The following is a 22,214-nucleotide window of genomic DNA, read 5'->3' on the forward strand; positions in this document are numbered from 1 at the left end:
TAATGTTCAGGTTAACTCTACCTTTTGAAGACTACATTAGTAGGCAGGAGGAACCACCCAGACACTGTGTGTTAATGTGTCCCAAATGAAACCCTATTCCCTATTTATTAGTGCACTACTTTTGACCAGAGCCCTATGGGTCACTAACCCAGGCACTAGCCTCCTCAGTAACCCTCCTCATCCGACAAGCCAAGCAGCCCACTTGATGATGACCATCAGGGAAATTCTGAATGAGCACTGACGACAATGGGCTGAGACATTCTCTGACCGGTCTGTACTATTCTACCCCCCTCTATTCTCCTGTTCTCTTCTCCTCATCCCCTCCCATCTCCTCTCCTTGCACCCACTGACACATAGGGCTGCCACTTAGCCACAGAACAGGGTTTGACTGATGGACAATTGGTTGTTGTGGTGACCTACCAGCTGCTCAGACTTGACGCAGAAGAGCTGGACGGTCTTGGCAGCGTTCTTGACCACCGCCAGAGTCAGACTTGTGTCTACCGACGCCACGTTCAGCTCGCTGTGGAGGACGCACACATAATAATATGACATGTAGGACATCGGAAAGATCAGCAAAAGAAAGTGCGATGAACAACAGATGTAAGAAATCATATTTCAGTTCTCGGAGAATGTTGTCTGAGTGGAGAACAGTGTTTGTGTGGGTGTGTACCTGGTGATGGTCTTGATGGTGCTGTCCGGTTCGTCGTGGGAGGGCGGGGGTTACGTCCCCCCATGGGGAACACCAGGTTGACGGGGTCAAACAGACGAGACGGAGACTTGGAGAGGTACGCTGCCTCGTAGGGCAGCAGAGAGTCCTTCAAAGCCTTTTCTGGACTACACACACACACACACACACACACACACACACGTTATTTATCTCATATATGTGTTTACATACAATATACATTGATGGTTAATTATTTTCCTGGTTTAATAAACAAAGTTCTACATTTCGGGAACATGCCTAGAGACCAGATTCTCTGTCTATTTACACGTCTCACACACACTGATCTAGACCCACAGCGAGCGCACAGTGGACTCGTCTGTGCCGCTGGAGCGAGATAAAGACATCAGCAGTGACAGGCACGGCTACCCTCTCTTCCAACTCTCTCTCTCCCTTGCCCTCTCTCTTTTCTCTCACACTGATGAAATGGGGAGGAGGTAGAGAAACCCAAACAAACAGCAGCCTGTAGGGCCGTCAAGGGACAAGGTTGGATATGGGGTTGCGCACACGCGCACGCACACACACGCACTTCTCCAGCAGCGCTCCAAATATTGGTTCATCTGGCCAGTCATTTATGCACCATAATTCACCAGACAGGGCGCCTATTGATTAATGGTGCTCTCTCGTTAACTGAAAGGTCGCTAAATGAGAATAATGACAATGACGACGAGTGATTTTTCGCACACGAGCAAATGTGCATTCAATGTTTGTTCTCCATCTCATCACCCTCTCCTCTGACTTATCCCTCCGTGTCAACCAGCCGATTCATCCATCTCTTCCCACCCGTCACTTCTCCGTCTGGGCTTCTTCACACTACCTCCTTCCATCCTCCTCCCTCACTTTATCCGTCTGTGCAGTTCTCCTTCAGCTTGTTAGTGGACCTTCTGTCCTTTCTTCACACACACCTCTCCCCCCCCCCCCTCCATCCCCCTCTCTCTTCAGTGCCCTACTACAGCAACAGGCACCTTGAGTAACAGAGGTAATTTGGCCCACAGCAGCGCCCGTAATTACAAGGTTAAACACTGAGAGACAACACAAAACACACAGGTTGACAGCTCTACATCAGAGAGCAAACAGAGAGACGGAGAGAGAAAGAGGGTATGGGGGTAGAGAGAGACTGGCAAAGCAAGGAAATTAAAGAGGTAGAGAGTGGGACGGAGTGAGGGACCCAAGAGAGAAAATAGTACTAGAGAGAGGGAGAGAGAGATTTAATGAAGTCAGGGAGATAACCTGGCTCTCATGTACTCTTGGTTAATCAACACTGACTCAGCTTGACTGAGTGCCAGAGGGAAAACCAGCGGGGCCAGGCGCTGGAGCGTAGCCTGAGTACCCAGGGACATGATCTCCTACTGGGAAACAGGGAGCAGCAAGGGCCCCTGGCTTGGCCTGGAGCTCCACACCTTTGGGTTAATGTGTGACTCATATCAGGCTCCAGCAGTTATAGACAGACGCTAGAGTGGACAGGAGCCATTTCCACCTGTCTGGTCACCTAGCCATACCAACGCAATTTAAACAAACACTCAGGTTGTTGCATCTGTCACAAATATAGTTGCTTATTCCAGACACCTAAGTTTACCCAGTAGAGAGGGTCTCGGTCCCAAATGGCACCCTATTCTAAAAATCTTGGTTGACGGAGTGGTCCGTTCTTTTGACCAATCGATTTTTCAACATTTTTAAATGTGTATTTTTCCACATATTGAATAAAATAAAATCCAACGTTATTAGTCACGTGCGCCAAATCCGACAGGTGTACACATTACAGTGAAATGCTGAATCCTACAGGTGTAGACATTACAGTGAAATGCTGAATCCAACAGGTGTAGACATTACAGTGAAATGCTGAATCCTACAGGTGTAGACATTACAGTGAAATGCTGAATCCAACAGGTGTAGTAGACATTACAGTGAAATGCTGAATCCAACAGGTGTAGACATTACAGTGAAATGCTGAATCCAACAGGTGTAGACATTACAGTGAAATGCTGAATCCTACAGGTGTAGACATTACAGTGAAATGCTGAATCCAACAGGTGTAGTAGACATTACAGTGAAATGCTGAATCCAACAGGTGTAGACATTACAGTGAAATGCTGAATCCAACAGGTGTAGACATTATCAGGCCTACCACCGGTGTGTCGTCAGCAAACTTAATGATGGTGTTGGAGTCGTGCTTGGCCACGCAGTCATGGGTGAACAGGGAATACAGGAGGGGACTAAGCACGCACCCTTGAGGGGCCCTCGTTTTGAGGATCAGCATGGCAGATGTTGTTGCCTACCCTTACCACCCGTGGGTGACCCGTCAGGAAGTTCAGGATCCAGTTGCAGAGGGAGGTATTTGGTCCCAGTGCCCTTAGCTTAGTGATGAGTTTGTGGGCACTATGATGTTGAACACTGAGCTGTAGTCAATGAACGGCATTCCCACATAGGTGTAATATAGACACCCTATGTTTGAATAAAATCAACTATACTAAAATCAGGATACTTTGCCTGATACTTTAAGCACTGCAATTAAAAATCAAGACACACAAATTACTAAAGAGGGAACAAGAGATCAATATAGCTTAACGAGAAGAAAAATACCCATTCCTGACCCTCTTCCTCCCGCTGCCAGCTGACGTTCGCAGATTCTGCCATTAGGTTCCTGAAGTTGCCGGTAATAGGCCACACCAGCGGTCGGCAACCTTTTCCATTTGGAGTGCCAAGTCATCGTACCATTTCTACTGATCCGCATGCCAGTTATGATTATCATATGCACATTTTTGTGGGTTATATTTAATTTCTGATAAAGTCTTTGTATCTCAAAGTCAATGTCATGTGGGTCATCAAAATGATATCTAAATGAAAATGATACAAATCCAAAAGTAACTTCTATTGCCAATATGTGTATATAGCCTACATATAAAAACATTGCAGCCTGCAGGTAGAACACATCCTGTTAAAAATAAATATCCTATGAATCACATTGGCTATGCATGGCCTGTCTGCAAGGAACTTGAAACATTGTATCAGCTACTAACTTGGATCCAGCCTGAAGCTCACACTAGCAAACTTGCAACGTTGCATAAAGTATGTGAACTCTTGAGAGACAGACACAGCTGTAGGATATTTGCATAAGAAGTTATAAGGTAGGTATTTTTTATGACATTTCCACCGGATCAAGCGGTGCATGACATTTTTTTTCCCCTTTCATGCGGAGTGTTTATCGAAAGAGAGAGGCTACGTTGAGGAACTGTTGTCATTCTCAATGGATGTAAAAACAGACTTTGTTTACTTGCTTTTTGAGTCGAAGAAAGAGTATCAGTATCAGTATCAGAAAGAGTATCAGATTCACAAATGGGTACATTTATAAGCCTACATTTGCGCGCAGGCCAGGTAGCCTAGTTCTATGCGTAATCTGGTGTCTGTGAGCACTCCAAACAAAAGACAATTAATAACTTGTAAATGGAATGAAATAAACCCAAACGTTTCCTCACAAGTGTAGCCTAGGTTGTGCACTCCTACAATGACAATGGTAAAACTGCAATATGAAGAATATTTTGAATCCATCAACAGAAATAACCGTAACAAAATAAACATTGTAGATTAGAAATGATAGGAATTAGCGGTAAATGTACTCCTGGTGATACTGGTGTGGCATCCCCGCAGCCTCTGAAATGGATTAGTCCACTCAGACAGGCGTCTCGTGTGCCAAACATGCCACTGTTCGACAAAAAAATAAATAATCTCGGCCGACAGCCTATCGACCAGTCGCCTAAATTAGGTCAGCCCTACCCTATTCCCTATTTAGTGCACTACTTTTGACCAGGTCGATGGGAGGGTGAGTCTGGTCTAGCAGGATTCGAGAAAACGCTGATGTTGACGTTCCTTTATCAATCGTTTTCTTCAACTGTCCTTCAATCGTTCTCTGTTTTCTCCACTACAAAGCCCTGTCTCTCCTCAGCGAGGTGCTATATAGCTTTCTCGGGTCAGATAGCTACTGTCCTCCATGTCTGCACTCAAAGACTTCTTATACACTCACACTGGAGGCCTTTGGAAAAGCTTTATCTTTCACCCTTCTTTCACTATTTCTGGCACTCCGCCCACACACACACACACTCCTCCGAGCACTCTAAAATATAGCAGGTTTAATGAACGTTTACTTTCTGCTCCATCCATGCATACTAATCAGTGTGCTGGCTGTGACCGGTTCTGTGGCCTGTTTTAATTGCTAGTGGTCTCCCGTGTTTAAATTCTCCTACAGCTTTAGTACTGATGGAGCAGAATATAAAGAGACTTTACATTCTGAGATGAACCACGCATCACGGAATGTGTGTGGGTGTGTGTGTATGAGAATCTTCATACTGAAATTATTTCTGACAATCACAGCAAGCTGGGTACAATCCCACACGGGTTGGTTGAGGTGAGATAAGGCTCTCTCTATCTCCGTGTGTCTGTGTGTCTGTGTGTCTGTGTGTCTGTCTCTGTCTGTCTGTCTGTCTGTCTGTCTGTCTGTCTGTCTGTCTGTCTGTCTGTCTGTCTGTCTGTCTGTCTGTCTGTCTGTCTGTGTGAGAGAGAGAGACTCATCCCAAACCATTCGATCACTGTGAGTAGGATGTGAAGACGCAGACTGCATACTGTAACAAGTTAGCTGAGAGAGAGAGAGACATGGAGAGAGGGGGATAAAAAAAGAGATAGAGAGAAAGAAGGAGAAAGGGGCGAGAGAGTAGTCTAGTCTCTAATGTTTCGGAAGATTACATACACCTTAGCCAAATATATTTAAACTACAATTAATCCTAGTAAAAAATCCCTGTCTTAGTTCAGTTAGGATCACCTATTTATTTTAAGAATGTGAAATGTAAGAATAATAGTAGAGCATGATTGATTTCAGCTTTTATTTCTTTCATCACATTCCCAGTGGGTCAGAAGAACAATACACTCAATTAGTATTTAGAAGCATTGCCTTTAAATTGTTTAACTTGGGTCAAACGCTTTGGGTAGCCTTCCACAAGCTTCCCACAATAAGTTGGGTGAATTTTGGCCCATTCCTCCTGACAGAGCTTTTGTAACGGAGTCAGGTTTGTAGGCCTCCTTACTCGGACACACTTTTTCAGTTCTGCCAACAAATTTTATATAGGATCGAGGTCAGGGCTTTGTGATGGCCACTCCAATACCTTGACTTTATTATCCTTAAGCCATTTTGCCACAACTTTGGAAGTATGCTTGGGGTCATTGTCCATTTGGAAGACCAATTTGCGACCAAGCTTTAACTTCCTGACTGATATCTTGAGATGTTGCTTCAATATATCTACATCATTTCCATCCTCATGATGCCATCTATTTTGTGAAGTGCACCAGTCGCTTCTGCAGCAAAGCACCCCCTCAACATGATGCTGCCACCACAGTGCTTCATGGTTGGGATGGTGTTCTTCGGCTTGCAAGCCTCCCCCTTTTCCCTCCAAACATAAAGAAGGTCATTATAGCCAAACAGTTCTATTTTTGTTTCATCAGACCAGAGGACATTTCTCCAAAAAGTATGCTCTTTGTCCCCATGTACAGTTGCAAACCGTAGTCTGGCTTTTTTATGGCAGTTGTGGAGCTGTGGCTTCTTCCTTGCTGAGCAGCCTTTCAGGTTATGTCGATATAGGACTTGTTTTACTGTGGATATAGATACTTTTGTACCTGTTTCATCCAGCATCTTCACAAAGTCCTTTGCTGTTGTTCTGGGGTTGATTTGCACTTTTCGCACCAAAGTACGTTCATCTCTAGGAGACAGAACGTGTCTCCTTCCTGAGTGGTATGACGGCTGCATGGTCCCATGGTGTTTATACTTGCATACTATTGTTTGTACAGATGAATGTGGTACCTTCAGATGTTTGGAAATTGCTCCCAAGGATGAACCAGACTTGTGGAGGTCTACAATTGTTGTGGAGGCCTTGAAATACATCCACAGGTACAATTGACTCAAATTATGTCAATTAGCCTAATCAGAGGCTTCTAAAGCCATTACATCATTTTCTGGAATTGTCCAAGCTGTTTAAAGGCACAGTCAACTTAGTGTATGTAAACTTCTGACCAACTGGAATTGTGATACAGTGAATTATAAGTGAAATAATCTGTCTGTAAACAATTGTTGTAAAAATGACTCGTGTCATGCACAACGTAGATGTCCTAACCGACTTGCCAAACCTATAGTTTGTTAACAAGACATTTGTGGAGTGGTTGAAAAACAAGTTTTAATGACTCCAACCTAAGTGTATGTAAACTTCCGACTTCCACTGTATGTTCACTTCCGACTTACTTGTAGTCGTGTTTGGCATGTGTGAAGAGGTCCTGGTTGTCTGTCTCTGTGGTGGGCAGGTCCATGGCGATGTCCAGCCCTGCGCTGCTCGAAATCACCCCCTGGATGCTGGAGCTGTACTGCAGCAGCCGACGCCGCAGGTCGTTATAAAGACAGAGAAGCTTTTAGGGTACTCTCCCTCTAATGCCTGCTTGAGGAAGGATGAGGCTGGATAGAGAAAGAGACGGCGAGAGAGAGAGGGGTGGGGGGGGTGAGAAGGAGGTCACAAAAAGATTGAGAAGGAGGACGAGCAGGAGAGTGGAGCCGTAAAATGTCACCTTCTGTGTTTTAATGACAGCCAAGGTAAACATCTGCTTTGATGCACACGAACAGTCTTTCTGCTCCCGTGAACTAGAAACATCACATTATCCCCGAGTACCAGACTAGAGCATGGATGAAGGGATGAGACTGAAACAGAAAGACTATCCTGATTAAAAGAACAGAAAATAAACGGTGACATTTTCCCGCTCATTATTATGTTAATCCCCTGACTTTGCGAGTGATTAGTTGCTCGTTAAGGGATGATATGCAGATTGTTTTAATGTAGATTGATTTGGTGAATGCATAATATAGCGTTTTATAATGATTCATACAGGTTTGAACTGAAGTACTTTCAGGCTCTAATGAGGTCTGGAGGGAGCAGCGCAGGCAGGAGGAGAAAGGATAATGTGCATAGATAGCATTCATATATACTACTCTAATTCATATTCTCGTATACAGGAGGAGAAAGGATAATGTGCATACAGCATTTGACATTCAGTATATGTATTCTAATTATCATATTTCCATATGCTAATAGAACCATAGGTTATATTTCACCATAAGAGAAAGAATAAAGGGAAAAAAATATTAAAATATTTGGAGGGGTGGGGGCCACTGGCACAGAGACAGAGGGAGGAGGGATAGAGAGAGAGTGAGCCAGGGAGACAAAGACAGAGAGAGAGGGAGGAAAAAGAGATATACTGGGCCTGTGCGGATGAACTCTGTATTGACCAGTGAGAGTGAATGAGGAGCATCATTAACAGGTGATAACACTGAACTGTGTTAGAGCAGGGATCAATAGACACCGATTTGTCCAAGGCAGGCTACTGTGGGCTTTACGAAATGGTAAAGACACACACAATTAGTGCAACGGTGACTGGATCATCGCTCGACTGCTCTCTTTCTTTACCCTGCCAAGGGAGCACTTTGTATAGGTTGTGTTGCACACATTTTCCCTTCGTATCTTTTTCATGACATCTGCTATCAGTCAATGTTCTCGAGTCTCTCACCACCAGGGAATTAGATGCAGAACTCGGCAGGAGAAAAGACAATGGCGTCTATAAGAGTTTTTAGAAACAGTTCCATATGCAGTCAAAAGATCCTATAGATAGGCAGCCCACAGATCGCAGTGTGAAAATAGAGTTAACAGCACCACAGGAGCCAAACACACCTCTCTTTAACTCACCTCTACATCTACTGACATTTATCCCTTCTGCTGAAATGGCACACTTACTGTAAGATAAGGAGGGGGCGGAAACGTTTCTCCGCGGTGTGTGTGGAGGGATGCTGTTGGGTTGTATCTCCACCTTATATAAGGCCGGGCCCATGGCGGGGTATAAATGAAAGGTGTGTGTGCGAGTGTGTATGTGTTTATAGACCCTGTCCTGTCTGAAAGGTGGGTATATATCATCAGAGAGGTGTAATCATACCCCGCAGTGGTTGGGACGGGACAGGGACGAGCGTTTAGGGTTTATAGGAGAAGGGAAGAGTGATGACCCCACCGTCTGTGCTGTACCACTGATACACTCACACAAACGCACGGAAATGCAGGTACAGCATTACTTGCAGGCGACGCTATGCCTGAAAGAGAGAAGATGAAGAGAAATGTATGAGGGAGAGAGAGAGAGAGACAGAGAGAGAGAGAGTAAGCACACACACACACACTGCTATTAGGGTGCATCAGCGTTACTCTGTGAAACAGACATTACTATGTAGCCTCACCAGCCGTTGCTCTCTGCAACTCCACTGAGAGAGTGTGTGTGACATCACTCCAAAACGTGTAGAGGATATCAGGCTGGCCGTCCTGCAATGAGAAGAGAGAAACGGGGCCTCCTGGGTGGCACAGTGGTTAAGGGTGCTGTACTGCAGAGCCAGCTGTGCCACCGGAGACTCTGGGTTCGCGCCCAGGCTCTGTCGCAACCGGCCGCGACCGGGAGGTCCATGGGGCGACGCACAATTGGCCCAGCATCGTCCGGGTTAGGGAGGGCTTGGCCGGTAGGGATATCCTTGACTTGGCGCACCAGCGACTCCTGTGGCGGGCTGACAGGTTTCCTCCGACACATTGGTGCGGCTGGCTTCCAGGTTGGATGAGCGCTGTAGCAGTGCGGCTTGGTTGGGTTGTGTATCGGAGGACCTTCGTCAACCTTCGTCTCTCCCGAGACCGTAGCGATGAGACAGGATAGTAGCTACTAAACAATTTGATGCCACAAAATTGGGGAGAAAAAGGGGTAAAAAATTCAACAACAAAAAAGAGAAGAGAGAGAGAAACAACTGAACAGAGGGGGACACACACACATGGCTGTGATGAGTGCAGTCTGCACCCCACAGGCAGAAGGGCAGTGTGACTGTCATTAACATCATTATCTACCAGTGTGATCCTGGTAGATAATGCCACACGCTGCTATCGCCCCACACATTTATCTCATGGCAAATCAGCTAGAACCCCACCCCCACCCCACACACACACAAGTGCGCGTCCACCAAGCTGTGCCATAACCGTCGCCGTGGACAACAATGACAGCTCATCACCATGGTTACAAGTCATAGCTGGGTGTCTTAGGAGGTTAGTGCACTAATGAGTGTCCACTCCTCTGAAGCATGCAGAGCTAGTACACACATAAGATCAGACAAATTCTGTCTCCTTGCTTGACATCCTGATTACAGATTAATGTGTCTTTCGGCTCCGTTTAATAGATCTGCATTTCCTCATGCTGTTTGTCTGTAGAGCTGAGCTAACCCTACACTCATACTAATGACCTGCTCTGATCTGGTCCTAAGATGACAGGAGGAGTAGTGTGTACAGTGGAACAGGAAATGGTGATGATGGCGGTGATGATCTAATGGTGATGATGATGATTTTGATGATCTTAATGATGATGATGATGATCTTAATGTGATGTTCTTAATGTGATGATGGTGATGATGTTAAAGGTGATGATCTTAATGGTGATGATGATGATTTTAATGGTGATGGTGGTGATGATCTTAATGGTGGTGATGGTGGTGACGGTGTGATCTTAATGATGATGATGCTGGTGGTTATGGTAATGATGACTGTGTTGATGAAGATGGTGATTATCTTAATGGTGATTATGAAGATGGTGATGATCTTAATGGTGATGATGATGGTGATGATCTTAATGGTGATGATGGTGGTGATCTTAATGGTGATGGTGATGATCTTAATGGTGATGATGGTGATGATCTTAATGGTGATGATGATGATGATCTTAATGGTGATGATGATGATGATGATGATGATATTGTGATGTTAATGGTGATGATGATGGCGATGATCTTAATGGTGATGATAATCTTACTGGTGATGATGGTGATCTTAATGGCGATTATCTTAATGGTGAGGATGATGATGGTGATGATCTTAATGGTGATGATGATCTTAATGGTGGCGATGGTGGTGACGATGTGATCTTAATGATGATGGTGATGATCTTAATGGTGATGATGCTGCTGGTTATGGTGATGCTGATAATGACTATGATGATGAAGCTGGTGATGATTGTAATGGTGATAATGAAGATGGTGATGATCTTAATGGTGATGATGAAGATGGTGATGATGACAGTGGTGATGATCTTAATGGTGATGATCTTAATGTTGTTGATTAAGATGGTGATGATGATGGTGATGATCTTAATGGTGATGATCTTAATGGTGATGATGATGATCTTAATGGTCATGCCGATGATCTTAATGGTGATGATGATGATCTTAATGTGATGTTCTTAATGTGATGATGGTGATGATGTTAAAGGTGATGATCTTAATGGGGGTGATGGTGATGATCTTAATGGTGATGATGATGGTTATGATCTTAATGGTGATGATGACGGTGATGAAGACAGTGATGATGATGATCTTAATGGTGATGGTCTTAATGGTGATGATGATGATGATGATCCTAATGGTGATGATCTTAATGTTGATGATGATGATCTTAATGGCGTTGATCTTAATGTTGATGATGGTGATGATCTTAATGGTGATGTTCTCAACGGTGATGATGATGATGATGATGATGGTGATGATCTTAATGGTGATGATGATGATGGTGAGGATCTTAATGATGACGATGGTGATGATATTAATGGTAATGATGATCTTAATGGTGATGATGGTTATGATGATGATCTTAATGGTGGTGATGGTATTGATAATGATGGTGTGATTGTATTGATGATGACGGTGTGATGATTCTAATGGTGGTGATGATAGTGGTGATGATGGTATTGATGTTGATGGTATTGACAATGATATTAATGGTGATGATGACCTTAATGGTGGTGATGGTGGTGACGGTGGGATCTTAATGATGATGGTGATGATCTTAATGATGATGATGGTGATGATCTTAATTGTGATGATGATGCTGCTGGTTATGATGACTGTGTTGATGAAGATGGTGATGATTTTAATGGTGATTATGAAGATGGTGATGATCTTAATGGTGATGATGACAGTGTGATGATCTTAATGGTGATGATCTTAATGGTGATGATCTTCTTGGTGATGGTGATGATGATAACGGTATGATGATCTTAATGGTGATGATGGTGATGTTCTTAATGGTGATGATAATGATGATCTTAATGGCGATGATCTTAATGTGATGATGGTGATGATCTTAATGGTGATTAGCTTAATGTGATGATGGTGATGATCTTAATGGCGATGATCTTAATGGGGATGATGATGGTGATGATCTTACTGGTGGTGATGATGATGATCTTGATAGTGATGATCTTAATGGTGATGACCTTAATGGTGATGCTGATGGTGATGATCTTAATGGCGATGGTGATGATCTTAATGGTGATGATGCTGCTTGTTATGGTGATGCTGATAATGACTGTGATGATGAAGATGGTGATGATCGTAATGGTGAGGATGAAGATGGTGATGATCTTAATGGAGATGAAGATGGTGATGATGACGGTGGCGATGATCTTAATGGTGATGATAATGATCTTAATGTGATGATGATCTTAATGGTGAGTATCTTAATGGTGATGATGATCTTAATGGTGGTGATGGTGATGATCTTAATGGTGATGATGCTGCTGGTTATGATCTTAATGGTGATGATTATGATGAGGATCTTAATGTGATGATGGTGATGATCTTAATGGTGATGATGATCTTAATGGGGATGATGATCTTTATTGTGATGATGATGGTTCTGATCTTAATGGTGATGATCTTAATGGTGATGATGTTGATGGTGATCTTAATAGTGATAATCTTAATGGTGATGATGGCGATGATCTTAATGGTGATGATGATGGTTCTGATCTTAATGGTGATAATGGTGATGATCTTAATGGTGATGATGTTGATGGTGAACTTAATAGTGATAATCTTAATGATGATGATGATGATGGTGATGATCTTAATGGTTATGATGATGATCTTAATGGTGATGATGATGGTGATGATCTTAATGGAGGTGATGGTATTGATGTTGATGGTATTGATGATGATGATGATGATGATGATGATATTAATGGTGATGATGACAGCTGTGTGAGATGTGCTTCATTTCTAGGTAAACTGCCCCAGAGCCTAAAGACTGGATGATTTCCGCTCACCTTACAGAAACTAAAGTAAACTAGGCCTACTCTGCTTCATGTTCTACATAGTGTACTGTCCTGTGGCCTAACACAAAAAGGACACACACACACAGTCGATCAATGCTAACCTGATAACGTTAAACCAACACAAAATAGACCACACTATGTCCATGTCCTCCTTCTGAACATACGCAAACAGGCATGGACACGCACCACACACACACACACACACACGCACGCACCACACACAGACAGAACTAGACCTTAATTGGAGCAAGCTGATAATAGGTCCACTGCTCTCCTGAATAGAAAAGGCCAATTATAGGACTGTGGACTTTTATAGAGAATGAAGAGAGATGGAGAGACAGATGAAGAGAGCATGACAACGGAGGGAAAGAGAGGGGGACAGAAACAGAGCGAAAGCGAGAGAAAGAGAGGGAGGGAGGGAGCAAATGAAAAGGTCCATGCTCCTCTAGGAAAGAAAATTGGCACAGCTGAATCTCTTTCAGCTTGTATTAGAGAACTTAAGTCCCTGCATGCTGTTCTGCTTAACAGCCCAGCATTCTGCTGATGCCAGCAGAGTCAATAAAGCCTGGGTAGGTCTGGTCCAGGACAGGCCCAGGTAATGGACCGATCAGTATGGAGAGAGGGGAATGGAAGAGGGAGAGGGAAGGGATGGGAAAGAGGTTGGCAGGGGAAGGCAAAAGAGAAGAGAAAGATATTGCCAAGAGCAGAGGGATAGATGTTGTGGAAGGGTGTGCTGATGACAGTCCAGGGGCAAGGACACACAGGCCTTTTACGAGGACTGGGCGTCTCACCTTCATGATCTCATTGATGAAGCAGACGTGAGTGACAGGGTCTCTCATCTTCGTCAAGAACTTCTGGAGGTGTTGCACCTAAACACAGAGAGATTACAGGTTAACTCAGTACTCCCTGACTAGGTACATTACTCTACTTCAGCAGGTAAAAGTGCACCTTTGCTTGGGTAAAGTATCTGTAAAGGTAAAAGCATACCTGTCCGCAAGCGGGCACTGATCTGGTCCATGAGTTTCTCTAGGTTGGTCCAGAGAGCAGCTCGGAACGCTGCCGTGTTGCCTGGGGCTCTGCCGGGCGCACCTGACACACACAAACACAACTACACGGGTTAAAAAGTTACACAAGACACGAGTACCTAAACTGAAACACAACTTTCCTCAACCCCTAACTCTCACTCACCCACCACCTACCTCTGTTGTCAGCGGACTGGGTGAGTCCCTTGATATCCAAGGCGGTGGTGACGTTTGTCCTGTATGGTGGTCCGGTAGCCCTCTACCACCAACACTGATGGTCTCCCTCAGACTGCCCAGATTACGTAACACCTGGAGGGACGTGCCCACCTGGGTCGGGTTCTACATGGGGACAGAGAGGAGACCGTCTCAGTCAGTCAACCCCAACACTGTCTAGTCTGAGACAGTCAGCCTCAGAGCACAGTGGAGTCCAATCAACCAACTAAATACACTTCAGACAGTTCTAGTAACCGGACAGACACACAGAATGGAGTGTACCTCACACTCTAGAATAGCACAGAGTGAAACACACGTACAGACTGACACACACACACCTCGAAGCTCAGACGATTGACGTCACTATACGCAAGGGAGGGGCTGGTCCCCAAAAATGTGTCATTTTCAACAATTCTCCTTAGCTAACGGAAAAAAGATCAGGATACGCAAGTACTCTGACATTTTTGGGTGTGTGTCCGAGTGTGAATATGTGTGTGGGTGTGTGTGTGAGTAATTACTAACAGGGTTTGATAGCAGCTCTTATTAAGGAACCGGCACTCAGGACTAATCAGAGCTTTGTTCACTATCATCCAGAAACCGCTCACACCTTCCCTCCCCCCTCTCTCCAAACCCCCCCCCGTCTCTCCTTCCCCGCTCTCCTCGCTGTTGCACACGTGAAACTGAGATTGAGGTCAGACCCCAATCTTCTAGCTCCCTCCCTCTCCACCTCATTTCTCCGGCCTAACGAGTTCTTGGAAACACAGTTACAACTCTCTCCATTCCTAACTCAAGGCCATTTAGGAAACTGCCCCTAAAGTCAGCTCCAGCTGGGTCATAATCAGGAAGCCAGCGCCAGAGCTCACGGCCCAGTGAAGTGTCAGCTGGTGGATGTGATACTGTCAAGACCCTGTCATGGAGCCTCGACCCCAGCCGCCTGGAAGACGTGACACTATAAGTCTCGTGTCTGCAGTCCATGGATCAGTCAAATGAGGTGACACAGGTGTTGACTTAACCATGATGCTCTCATGTCCAAAGCCATGATGCAGTACTTTTAACGCCAGAGTTTGCTGTGGATAAAAAGGACGCGTCCGTGTATGACGCACACAGAAAAACACACACTGCCGAGGGGCGAGTTTTGATCAGTTCTTTGCATGCTTGAGCGTGCAGCATCCTTCCGGGTCAGGTGGGTGTGTATGTATGTATGTCATGCACTACATGACCAAAAGTATGTGGACACCTGCTCGTCAAACATCTCATTCCAAAATCATGGGCAATAATATGGAGTTGGTCCCCCCTTTGCTGCTATAACAGCCTCCATCCACTCTTCTGCAAAGGCTTTCCACTAGATGTTGGAACATTTCTGTAGGGACCTGCTTCCATTCAGCCACAAGAGCATTAGTGAGGCCAGGCACTGAAGTTGGGCATTAGGCCTGGCTTGCAGTGGGCGTTCCAATTCATTCCAAAGATGTTTGATGGGGTTGAGGTCAGGGCTCTCTGCAGGCCAGTCAAGTTGTCCCACACCGATCGACAAACCATTTCTGTATGGACCTCGCTTTGTGCACAGGGAACAGGAAAGGCCCTTCCCCAAAATGTTGCCAAAGTTGGAAGCACAGAGTTGTCTAGAACGTCATTGTATGCGGTTGTGTAAAGATTTCCATTCACTGGTACTAAGTGGCCTAGCCCGAACCATGAAAAACAGCCCCAGACCATTATTCCTCCTCCACCAAACTTTACAGTTTGCATTATGCATAGAGGCAGGTCGCGTTCTCCTGGCATCCACCAAACTCAGAATTGTCCGCCAGACTGCCAGGTGGTGAAGAGTGATTCATAACTCCAGAAAACGCATTTCCACTGCTCCAGAGTCCAATGTCGGCGAGCTTTACACCACTCCATGGCTGCTCGGCCATGGAAACCCATTTCATGAAGCTCACAACAAACAGTTCTTGTGCTGACGTTGCTTCCAGAGGCAGTTTGGAACTCAGTAGTGAGTGTTTCAACCAAGGATATATGATTTTTACACGCTGCGCGCTTCAGCACTCAATGGTCCCGGTCTGTGAGCTGGTGTAGCTTACCACTTCGTGGCTGAGCCGTTGTTGCTCCTAGACTTTTCCAGCTCTAGCAGGGCCGAAATTTCACAAACTGACTGTTGGAAAGGTGTCGTCCTATGACGGTGCCACGTGAAAGTCAGATTTTACACACCTGTCAGCAACGGGTGTGGCTGAAATAGCTGAATCCACTCATTTGAAAGCATGTCCACATACTTTTGAACCACAGCTGTGTCTTTGTGAGCTGCAGAGTGGGTGAACGGATGATCTCCGTATGTGTGGTTCCCACCGTGAAGTATGTGATGGTGTGCAGGTGTTCTAAAACTTTTGACCGGTAGTGTATATACAGTACCGGTTAAAAGTTTGGACACACCTACTCATTCAAGAGTTTTTCTTCATTTGTACAATTTTCTTCATTGTAGAATAATAGTGACGACATCAAAACAATTAAATAACCCATGGAATCATGTAGTAACCAAAACAGTGTTCAACAAATCAAAATATATTTTACATTTGAGATTTTGACAAATAGCCACCGTTGCCTTGATGACAGCTTTGCACACGCTTGGAATTCTCTCAACCAACTTCAACTGGAATGCTTTTTCAACAGTCTTTAAGTTAGTGTGTATGTACACACACACACACATATACACTACCGTTCAAAAGTCCTTGTTTTCCATGAAAACACACATGGAATGAGTTGCAAAATGAATAGGAAATATAGTCAAGATGTTGACAAGGTGATAAATCATTATTTTTAATTGAAATAATAATTGTGTCCCTCAAACTTTGCTTCCGTCAAAGAATCCTCCATTTGCAGCAATTACAGCCCTGCAAACCTTTGGCATTCAAGTTGTTTGTTGAGGTAATCTGAAGAGATTTCCCCCCATGCTTCCTGAAGCACCTCCCACAAGTTGGGTTGGCTCGATGGGCACTTCTTACGTACCATACGGTCAAGCTGCTCCCACAACAGCTCAATAGGGTTGAGATCCGGTGACAGTGCTGGCCACCATTATAAACAGAATATCAGCTGACTGCTTCTTCCCTAAATAGTTCTTGCATAGTTTGGAGCTGTGCTTTGGGTCATTGCCCTGTTGTAGGAGGAAACTGGCTCCAATTAAGCGCCGTCCATAGGGTATGGCATGGTGTTGCAAAATGGAGTGATAGCAAGATCCCTTTTACCCTGTACAAATCTCCCACTTTACCAGCACCCCCAGACCATCACATTGCCTCCACCATGCTTGACAGATGGCGTCAAGCACTCCTCCAGCATCTTTTCATTTTTTCTGCATTTCACAAATGTTCTTCTTTTTGATCTGAAGACCTCAAACTTAGATTGGCTGTCCATAACACTTTTTCCTTTCTTCATCTGTCTGTGTTCTTTGGCCCATCTTCATTTTTTCGTTTTGTTGGCCAGTCTGAGATATGGCTTTTTCTTTGCAACTTTGCCTAGAAGGCCAGCATCCCGGAGTCGCCTCTTCACTGTGGACGCTGAGACTGGTGTTTGCGGGTCTTATTTATTGAAGCTGCCAGTTGAGGACTTGTGAGGCATCTGTTTCTCAAACTAGACACTCTAATGTACTTGTCCTCTTGCTCAGTTGTGTACTGAGGCCTACCACTCCTCTTTCTATTCTGGTTAGAGCCAGTTTGAGCTGTTCTGTGAAGGGAGTAGTACACCACGCTGTACGAGCTCTTCAGTTTCTAGGCAATTTATCGCATGGAATAGCCTTCATTTCTCAGAACAAGAATAGACTGACGAGTTTCAGAAGAAAGTCTTTGTTTCTGGCCATTTTGAGCCTGTAATAAAACCCACAAATGCTGATGCTGCAGATACTCAACTAGTCTAAAGAAGGCCAGTTTTATTGCTTCTTTAATCAGAACAACATTTTTCAGCTGTGCTAACATATTTGCAAAAGGGTTTTCTAATGATCAATTAGCCTTTTAAAATTATAAACTTGGATTAGCTACGCAACGTGCCAATGGAACACAGGAGTGATGGTTGCTGATAATGGGCCTCTGTACACCTATGTAGATATTCCATAAAAAAATCAGCTGTTTCCAGCTACAATAGTCATTTACAACATTAACAATGTCAACACTGTATTTCAATTTGATGTTATTTTATTAGACATAAAATGTGCTTTTCTTTAAAAAACAAGGACATTTCTAACTGATCCCAAACTTTAGAACGGTAGTGTATATATGCACACACACACACTTGTCCCCAGTGTAGAAGGTACCGAGGGGGATCTTTCTCTTTCGGCAAAACAAAATCAGGTTAATTGGTTTGTCTTGATTGGGCACGCACGCACGCACACACAGAGTAGTGAGACCTTCTCTGTCGGTGGGGAGGTGAGAGGAGCCGTCTAAAAACACCCCCACTCAGTCTTAACGAGCATGTGCTGCATGTGGCAGCATACACAGGCTAAGTCCCAAATGGCATCTTATTTCCTACATGGGCCCTGGTCAAAAGTAGTGCTCTATGTAGGGAGCCAATTGGGACACAGCCATACAGTACAGGGGAAGAAACCACCCTTCACAGACCATTACTGTATTGTTGTCGTCAGGCAGGCAGCTGCAACACTAGGCCAAGACTATGACCCATACACCCTGTATCCTTATGGACACCCTGTCAGATAACCTCATTAAACCAGGAAGGGAATGTAATATGCACAATGCTGTGTAACACAAACACCTGTCTAGGCTCTTGGCTTCCTTCACTGCTAGGCCTATACTTTGACATGAAAGTGATGCAATGACTGTGAGGCTGCTGTCATGGTTGCTGGACTTCTAATTTCAAGAGACATCCCGGTTAAATCAAATATTCTGATGTTCATTCTGACCACATGAGTGTAGCCAAGGGCATTTAAATTCACTCAGTGTTACATATTCAGCCGGCAGTGCCTGCCTCTTTACAGATGGGCTGGGTCCGCAGTACTAAAATATGCCTGCTGCTAGTACAAGGTTTGGTGTGAACTGGATCCCACACACTCATTGAAGACTTCCAAAAAAGGTACATCATCACACAGAAAACAACCATTTCTCATTAGAAGTGAGGAGGATAGCAGGCCTGGCCATATGTGCAGGCATATTCACATTCACAGCAGGGAGAAAGGCTTATTTGGGTGATTCCAGGATTAGAAGTGTTTCTCTAGAGGAAGGTGGGCAACCATGGAGAAGAGGCTTCGCATGCTGCGTCTCTTTTTCGTTTCGGAGAGAGGCATGTTTTCATGTTTGCGGTTTTGTTCTCTCTAAAACATTACGGGCATGTTTAAATGTTTGTTTTTTGGTGTGCACGCATGTGTGTGTGAGTGTGTGTGTGTGTGTGATGGTGGGCTGGGGGGTCTCTTCCTGATAGGAAGTGTAATGTTTGACTGGTATTTGAGTGAAAGCAGCTTACAGGAGCAGTAATGTGAGCAACAGAGGGCCTAGCCATCAACAGTATTAATCCTTGCAACCAGACACATACGTTCACACACACAATTCATTATACAGAATACATACCAATGACCATGACTGACTCAAACTCAGAAACATTCCTCTTTCATGTACCTCTGCTAGAATGAATAATTGAATAAGTCATCTCTAGTGATCTCTTTCATTTTCCAGAGGATTTGAGGTCAGTGGTTTAAGGCACTTCTGGGAGTAGTTACAGTGTCTTCCGTGACAACCCTCTGCTTTCTACTTCATTGGTTCCGTCCTACAGACAGACCTGTTGGCCTGAACCACTACTCACTGTCCATATGCCCTGTTAGCTTTTACCAGAGAGTGGACATTTACTCACCTCACCAACTCACTTGAAGGGTATGAAAAGAAATTGGTCAAACAAAGCAAATCGCTGAGAAGAGGATGGGTGAGATGGTTTACACACATGCTGGTGGGTTATGTACCCTCTGACGTTTGCTTTCCTGTAAGTGTGTGTGTGTGTGTGTGTGTGTGTGTGTGTGTGTGTGTGTGTCTCTCTCTCTCTCTCACGGTTTCATGACAAATGTCCAATCTGCTTTGAGGTAACAATATCAAACAACACAAGTACAAGCCTTTGACATATAAAGGGAACACTTGATTAAATGAGGGATACAAAGTATATTGAAAAGCAGGTGCTTCCAAACAGGTGTGGTTCCTGAGTTAATTAAGCGATTTAGCATCCCATCATGTTTCGGGTCATCTATAAAAATGCTGGGCCTACCATAGCTGTGTCCCCATAGAATGACAATGCCTTCATCCACAGGGCACAAGTGGTCACTGAATGGTTTGATGAGCATTAAAACAATGTAAACCACTTGCCATGGCTGTCTCAGTTACCAGATCTCGAGCCAATTTAACACAGCATTTTCCATCACCAAAACACCAAATTATGGAATTTCTCATGGAAGAATGGTGTTGCATCCTTCCAATAGAGGTCCAGACACTTGTAGAATCTATGCCAAGGTGCACTGAAGCTGTTCTGGTTTGTGGTGGTCCAACACCCTATTAAGACACGATGTTGGTGTTTCCTTTATTTTGGCAGTTACCTGTATGTTGGTGGGTTAGGTACGCTCTGATGTTTTCCTTCCTGTAGCTGTGTGTGTGTGTGTGTGTGTGTGTGGTGTGTGTGTTCTGGGAGTAGTTCCAGCTACAGCAGCTTCCAGGTAACATCACCTGCCAGAGAGACTGAGGCAGAGTCACACATATGACAACCCTCTGCTTTCCACTTCATTGGTTCCTTCCTACAGACACCTGTTGGCCTGAACCATTACCCACTAACCATAGCTTTTACCACGGAGTGGACATTTACACACGCATGCACACGCACACACACACGCCGTGTATTTGTCAAACAAGCCAATCGCTGATAAGAGGATGGATGAGACTGTTCACACACGTTGGTGGGTTATGTACATTCTGATGTTTGCGTTCCTGTAAGTTTGTGTCTGTGTGTGTGTGTCTGTTTGATGACAACAGGTCCAATCTACTTCGAGGTAACAATATCAAACAACACAATAACAAGCCTGTGACCTAACTTGACTCTACAGCTGTCGGATTTCCTCACAAAGTAGTATTTCTAAGTTGCTGAGCGGGACATTTGTTTTAACTAAGGTTAACGAGGGGGTTAAATGCACTAAATCATTCAGGAGGAAAGGAGATAATAAAAAGGGCATGAAAGTAGAGCTTCTAAAAGAGAGATGAAGAAAATAGAGGGCTGTTAGGCAGCAGAGCCAGAATTAAGGGAGAAATACATTCTGACTTCTGCCGCGTAACCAAGGCAACCCCACAACAAACATCAGGGAGGCCTATTCAAGTCTTTTAGGGCTGGTTGTGTACATTGAACAGACAGACCCAAAACGACCAGGAGAAAGAACACACTTTTTAGGAGAGGAGGATGGGAAGGAGACAGACGGTGGGGAAACGACAGAGGAATGGAAAAGGTGACAAACAGTCGCATGTAGAGCGGCGTCACACGTGAGTCAATGAGAGAGGACACGTTGGAGAAGTGTAAGAAACAAAAATCACTTGGCAAGCAACCCATTTAGTGTCTATTTGGACATCACAGTACGGACTCAAAACTGCACTCAGAAGACTTTACAGTGGGGCAAAAAAGTATTTAGTCAGCCACCAATTGTGCAAGTTCTCCCACTTAAAAAGATGAGAGAGGCCTGTAATTTTCATCATAGGTACACATCATAGGATCTGCATGGAGGAATGGGCCAAAATACCAGCAACAGTGTGTGAAAACCTTGTGAAGACTTACAGAAAACGTTTGACCTCTCTCATTGCCAACAAAGGATATATAACAAAGTATTGAGATAAACTTTTGTTATTGACCAAATACTTATTTTCCACCATAATTTGCACATAAATTCATTAAAAATCCTACAATGTGATTTTCTGGATTTTTTTCTTCTCATTTTGTCTGTCATAGTTGAAGTGTACCTATGATGACAATTACAGGCCTCTCTCATCTTTTTAAGTGGGAGAACTTGCACTATTGGTGGCTGACTAAATACTTTTTTGCCCCACTGTAGGTAATTGGCTCAT

At 44.3% G+C, this 22,214-nt stretch overlaps 1 pseudogene across 1 annotated transcript in view; it reads right to left on the reverse strand.

The window, feature by feature from the left end:
• LOC118938894 (conserved oligomeric Golgi complex subunit 5-like) overlaps positions 1–22,214 on the reverse strand; it is an 86,581-nt pseudogene that overhangs the window by 35,315 nt on the left and 29,052 nt on the right. The window contains exons 6-12 of the transcript XR_016486423.1: positions 14,119–14,280; positions 13,907–14,008; positions 13,711–13,788; positions 9,024–9,105; positions 7,002–7,208; positions 671–834; positions 422–520 (exon numbers count right to left, since the gene is read on the reverse strand). The product of XR_016486423.1 is annotated as a conserved oligomeric Golgi complex subunit 5-like (transcript). The remainder of the gene's footprint in view (positions 1–421; positions 521–670; positions 835–7,001; positions 7,209–9,023; positions 9,106–13,710; positions 13,789–13,906; positions 14,009–14,118; positions 14,281–22,214) is intronic.

Source organism: Oncorhynchus mykiss, chromosome 15, assembly GCF_057628025.1.
Source record: "Oncorhynchus mykiss isolate SJ-2025 chromosome 15, ASM5762802v1, whole genome shotgun sequence".
Lineage (NCBI taxonomy): Eukaryota > Metazoa > Chordata > Actinopteri > Salmoniformes > Salmonidae > Oncorhynchus > Oncorhynchus mykiss.